The sequence below is a fragment of the Gekko japonicus genome, unplaced genomic scaffold (assembly GCF_001447785.1).
Source record: "Gekko japonicus isolate JY-2015 unplaced genomic scaffold, Gekko_japonicus_V1.1 scaffold5042, whole genome shotgun sequence".
Lineage (NCBI taxonomy): Eukaryota > Metazoa > Chordata > Lepidosauria > Squamata > Gekkonidae > Gekko > Gekko japonicus.
In genome coordinates, this window is record NW_015166589.1 from 7347 (window position 1) to 13772 (window position 6426).

General features: G+C 50.6%; 1 long non-coding RNA gene across 1 annotated transcript; it reads right to left on the minus strand.

Moving 5' to 3' along the window:
• Positions 1 to 228: 228 nt before the first annotated feature.
• LOC107111412 lies at positions 229 to 6420 on the minus strand. The gene is made up of 3 exons (XR_001482555.1): positions 6303 to 6420; positions 2828 to 2949; positions 229 to 658 (listed from the first exon to the last, which is right to left on the minus strand). It is a non-coding gene; the product is annotated as an uncharacterized LOC107111412 (long non-coding RNA).
• Between the last annotated feature and the right edge of the window lie 6 nt (positions 6421 to 6426).

Sequence of the window (6426 nt, forward strand, 5' to 3'; positions counted from 1 at the left end):
ACCCCCTTCCCCAGGTGTGCAGGGATTGGGCTGCGGCTGTTTGGTGGTAAGAGGAATGCACTCTGCGCATGTTCTGAGCAGTGTACCCTCTAAGCTGAGTTGGCGTGAGCTAGCTCACAGTTTTTTAGCCTCCTGCTCGCACATTTTGGTCTTAGCTCAGGAAGGAGGGCTCCAGAGCCAACTAATTTATGCAGCAGCCAAATTGCTTGCTCACAATGTTAATGCCTGTAGCTCACAAAGTAGAATTTTTGCTCACAAGACTCCACAGCTTAGAGGGAACATTGGTTCTGGGACCTAAATTAAGGCCTTTTCTGGGTACGAGATCCCGGAGGCTCAAAGGTTCCCTCCACAGGCTGGGGACGGGAGGCTGAGTGCCTGGATCCTGACCCGCTCAGGGGGTTCTAATCTGGGAATGAACACACCGACATTTCAAGTCTAAGGGATAAAAAAGGAGGCTTAAACTCTGGGCTGGATGGACATGTGCACGGGTGATCCGGAGAAAGGGCTGGAGAGGTCTCTCTCGCCCCAGGCAGGCAGGTGAAAGCAGGAAAGGTGATACATGAGGAGGAGGGCAGTCTGTCATCCCATTCGTGGTAGTGGGATTTCTTGGGACATCCATTCGGTCAGTCGCCATGGCTGGGATCTTACACTAGCAGTCCTGGAAGAGAAAATATGGACATTTTTAGAAGCAGTGGCCATATCTGAAGCACTGATAATATCTGACAAATGAGGAGAGGGGCCATGGCTCAGTGGTAGAGCTTGACAAATGAGGAGACGGGTCATCATGGCTCAGTGGCAGAGCCTCTGCTTTGCTTGCCAAAGTTCCCGGGTTCAATCCCCAGCAGATCCAGCTGAAAGGATCGGGCAGGAGGTGATGTGAAAGACCTCCACCTGAGACTCGGGAGAGCCGCTGCCGGTCTGAGTTTGATGGACCAAGGGTCTGATTCAGTATAATGCCACTTTGTGTGTTCATGCGTATGTTCTTCTGCCTGGGAGGGGCCGTGGCTGAGTGGTGGAGCCTCTGCTTTGCAGGCAGAAGGTCCCAGGTTCAGTCCCCGGCATCTCCAGTTAAAAGGACCAAGCAGTAAGCAATGTGAAAGACCTCCGCCAGAGACCCTGGAGAGCGGCTGCCAGTCTCAGTAGACAATACTGACCTTGATAGTCCAAGGATGAAGAAGAAGAAGAAGAGAAGAAGAGATTGGATTTATACCCCGCCCTTCACTTGGAGTCTCAGAGCGGCTTACAAACTCCTTTCCCCTCCCCTCCCCACAACAGACACCCTGTGAGGTAGGTGGGGCTGAGAGAACTCTGACACAAACGGCTCTTTTTCAAGGACAGCTGTGCCAGAGCTTGTGACTGACCCAAGGTCACATCAGCAGGTGCAAGTGGAGGAGTAGGGGAATCAAACCCGGTTCTCCCAGATTAGAGTCCGCGCACTTAACCACAACACCAACCTGGCTCTCGATTCGGTGTAAGGCAGCTTCATGTGTATGTTTACTATTACTATTCATGTGCATGTGAATTATTGTAGGTGTGTTATTATATGTGTATTATTGGACCCATTTCAGCATAGCACAGAAAGCAACATAGGTTGATCATGCAAGGAAAGGTGGGTGGTGGCCAGAGGCAGGACCTCCTCTGTGTTAGCACCTTAAAATCTTTGGACACCCACCCAACAGCAGTTCGCTTGACACCTGTGCCCTCCAGGGCTTGCTTGGTTTCCACAGGACTTGTAAGGCTGAATCATTCAAGTCGGCCTCTGAAGGTTAACCTGATATTTTGGGCCAGCAGCATCGTGCTGACTCATATATTTTAATGATTTCAGATGTCTTTTTTTATTTTGTTGTATTTTTCAACATTTATTATGATTTTGTTTTAAGTGCTGTAAGACCCCAAACAAATGCTTTCATGGCAGGAGTTCATTAGCTGTTGTAAATTTTCCGGGCTGTCTGGCTATGGTCTTGGCACTGTAGGACCTGATGTTTCACCAGCAGCTGTGACTGGCATCCTCTGAGGTATAACACAGAAAGATGGAGTACTCTCTGTGTCAAGGTGAGAAGAAAACTGGTAGGCAGGTAATTTATATCTACTCCAGAAGACTCACCCCTACCCCACCTTCCGGAGTAGATATAAATTACCTGCCTACCAGTTTTCTTCTCACCTTGACACAGAGAGTACTCCATCTTTCTGTGTTATACCTCAGAGGATGCCAGTCACGGCTACTGGCGAAACGTCAGGTTCTACAATGCCAAGACCACGGCCAGACAACCCAGAAAATCTACAGCAACTAAACGAATATATCGATGCCAGGCTTGCTAAGCTTTAGGCACCAGGGGAAAAGAAGGAGGACATGTTGTTGAGTCGCAACCAACTCATGGTGTAGTGGTTAGAGGGTTGGACTGGGATCCAGGAGACGCAGGTTTGAATCTCCACTCTGCCATAAGGGCTGATTGGGTGACCTTGGGCCAGTCCCACATTCTCGGCCTTGCCTCCTTCACAGGGCTGTTGTGCCGATAAAATGGAGGAGAGTTTTGTAGGCCACCTTGGGGCCCCATGGGGGAGAAAGATGGGATATGAATGAAGCAAACAAAATGAATAAAAATGATGCCCCCTTCCGGGCAGGAGAGGAACAGAGGTGGTTCTATCCATTGCCTTCCTCTGCACCGCAACCCCCGTCTTCCTGGGTGGTCTCCCATCTGACCACACACTGACCGCGGCTGCCCCTCATCGCTCCCTACCTCTGGCAAGCTCAAGCCCTCCTGGGACACACACCCCTCCCTCCAGGAACTCTGCAGGGATGAACAACGGCTGTCTGCTCCATGCCTACCTCAGGCACCCTGGCGGTTTGCTCTTGCACTCCTGTTCCTCGCGTCTATTTTCCTCATGAGTTCTGGAGCCCAATCCGCATCTGGGGAGATGCACAGCTCTTTCCCCTTCTTGGTAATGAATCTGAACCAGGAGAAGGAAACAATGGTCACCACAACGCCCTCAGCAGGCGCCAATTCGCCAGCCGCGACACCTTTGGGCGGGCACAGCAGTCGGAAGCACGGCCGTGCGCACAGAACGCGGAAGCTTGCCGTTTTGCATCCTGTCTAGCCCAGTGGATGGAAAGAAGAATCATAGACTCATAGAATGTTAGAGTTGGAAGGGACCTTGCAGGTCACCTAGTCCAACCCCCTGCACTCTGCAGGAGCATAGCTGGAAGAGAGCCCTACAACATTTGTGGGAAAACTGGGCTCTAAGAGGTGCCAGGGGATCCAATGCTGCGCCTACACAGGGCTTTGGGGTATCTGGGGACTCCTCTGTGTTTCCTGGCTACTTGCTCTTTGTCCCATTAAATGTAGGCCTACAACTGGGTCAGCTTCCAGGTTTCCCCCATGCGCCTTGCGCCTCCCCCCTCTCCCCCTTCTGATAGTTCACTTTTGCAGTAGCCTCAGACCAAGTAAGGAAGCTGCGGTGGCTCAAGTGGTTAAGACGCTGAACTGCAGGCTGTGGAAGGTCAGTAGTTCAGCAGTTCAAGACCCGAGTGTGCCGCATGACGGAGTGAGCTCCCGTCTCTAGTTCCAGCTCCTGCCAACCTAGCAGTTCGAAAGCAAGAAATTGCAAGTAGATAAATAGGTACCACTTTGGTGGGAAGGTAACAGCGTTCCGTGCGCCTTGGTGTTTAGTCATGCCGGCCACATGACCAGGGAAACGTCTTCGGACAGCGCTGGCTCTTTGGCTTTGAAACGGAGATGAGCACCGCAACCCTAGAGTCGGACTCGACTGGCTTTCGAGCAAGGGAACCTTTACCTTTTACAGACCAAGTAAACAAAATCTTCCTGCCAATGCTGACTGGAGCTTTCAGGTAATGCAACCGTTCTTGACACAGCTTCAAGTAGGTGGCCGTGTTGGCCTGAAGCAGCAAAACAAAGTTTGAGTCCAGGGGCACCTTGAAGACTCACAAAGCTTAATTCTGGGTATGCGCATGAAAGCTAGTGATACCTTGAGCAAAGCTTCGTTGGTCTTACAGGTGCCCCTGGCTCCTATTAGTAGCAAATTGGAATAAGGGTCAACCTCAATGGAATGGATAACTAATGTGATTGCGATCCTTTTATCGGCTGCTGGAAAGTCTCCACTGCCCCAACTCTATAGATGTGGCACACACGACTAGGGAAACCCTATGTTCTAGCTAGACTTACTTTAATGTGAATCAAATGACATCAACTAGAGCCCTCTTAGGGTTTAAGAAAATTTGAAGAAGAACTGGATTTATACCCCATCCTTCACTCATCTCAGAGCGGCTTGAAAACTCTTTTCCCTTCCCCTCCCCACAACAGACACTCTGTGAGGTAGGTGGGGCTGAGAGAGCTCTTGACAGAAACTGCTCTTTTTTAAGGACAGCTCTTATCAGAACTACGGCTTGCCCAAGGTCACACCAGCAGCTGCAAGTGGAGGAGTGGGGGATCAAACCCGGTTCTCCCAGATTAGAGTCCGCGCACTTAACCACGACACCAAACTGGCTCCTATGGGGCTTCCTGCACTCTTGGGTAAGAAGAAGACGAGAAGAGATTGGATTTATACCCCACCCTGCACTTGGAATCTCAGAGTGGCTTACAAACTTCCTTTCCCTTCCCCTCCCCACAACAGACACTCTGTGAGGTAGGTGGGGCTGAGAGAACTCTGACAGAAACTGCTCTTTTTCAAGGACAGGTCTTATCAGAACTACAGCTTGCCGAAGGTCATCCAGCAGGTGCAAGTGGAGGAGTGGGGAATCAAACCCGGTTCTCCCAGATTAGAGTCCGCGCACTTAACCACGACACCAAACTGGCTCCCCAATATTATCTTTCTAATCAGAAGGAAGTTCCAAAGGAATGATATCACTGTTATGTTTGACACATGTTGATATAGATTTTATAGTTAAGTAGTATACTTTTAAATTATATTTGCTATTCTTATGCCCTTAATCTTAACAAGATCTATATGAACCTTTTAATGGTTGATGAAATATTGATATTTCTTTCTCTTCCATTTTGAATTTTTCCGTTAAAATTTAATAAAATAATTAGGAAAAAGGGGGGGAAGGTGCCCCTGAACTCACAATTTCATAATGTACTAATTTAAATGTTGTGTTTTAATTCTGTATTATTTATGCTTTTATTCTGTATTGTTGTATTTGCTGTTGGACGCTGCCCTGAGCCTGCTTTGCGGGGAGGGCGGAGTATAAATTTGACTATAAATAAATAAATAAATAAAACTTGGTCCCTATGTGATTCTGTGGACTGAGACTGGGATACGGGATCGGGAGACTCGGAAGCAGGCTTTTGCCGCAGACACACCGTGGAGTCCCTGGCAAGTTACTGTCCTTACTGCCTCATGGGAATGACAGCCGCCTACCCCGCAGGGTTGTTGGTGTGGTAATAAGGTCCACGACACATTTTATTCAATGGAATACTTTACACAGGAAAAATTAGCAAGTCAACATACTTGGATGATCTGACACAGTGGTGGCGGCTTCTGACTTGCCAGCATATAAGGATCCTGCCCTTTGGGGCCACTGCAGAGTCACCCACGTCCTTCAAAAGAGGGAAGATCTTTGACTCTGGGGGGGGGGGCAGGCAGGGAGCCCAGGAATGCATGCAGTTGGTTTTCCTGGGATGTTTGGGTTGTGTCTGGTAGGGGTAAGGTGGGGCAGGGGGAAAAGGCGGCGTGCAGAGCCCCTGAGCAAGGGGGAAACTGATGAAGGAGGGGGAGGCAGCGTCAGCACAAGGGGAACAAGCCTGAGCCATTCTTGTGAGTGAGAGGTAAAGGTCTCCCTTGCTCGAAAGCCAGTCGAGTCCGACTCTGGGGTTGCGGTGCTCATCTCCGTTCCCAAGTCAAAGAGCCAGCGCTGTCTGAAGACGTTTCCGTGGTCATGTGGTCGGCATGACTAAACACCGAGGTGCACGGAACACTGTTCCCTTCCCACTGAAGTGGTACCTCTTTATCTACTTGCATTTTCTTGCTTTCGAGCTGCTAGGCTGGCAGGAGCTGGAACTAGAGACAGGAGCTCACTCCGTCACTGCGGCACACTCGGGTCTCGAACTGCTGAACTACCAACCTTCCATAGCCTGCAGTTCAGCGTCTTAACCACTTGAGCCGCCGCAGCTCAAGTGAGTGAGAAGTGCCATCTAATTCATTCAGAAGATTCACCGTCTCCCCAACACGGACCGTGGGGGCACTGAGGGGATCACAGGAACCAGGCCCCGCACCACCATGCTGCCAACGCCAGGGCCCCCCGTGCCCAGGCAGCCCCTCCCTTCTCCCCACAGGCATCTACTCACACAATAGCCTCCCGCAGGCATCCCGTCTGGGGCCCCTGGGTGCGGTAAGAGGTCAGCCGGTTCTGCATCTTCTGAGGAAAGGGCGGGGGACGGGGACGGGGGCTGAGGCAGCAGTCTTCGGCGG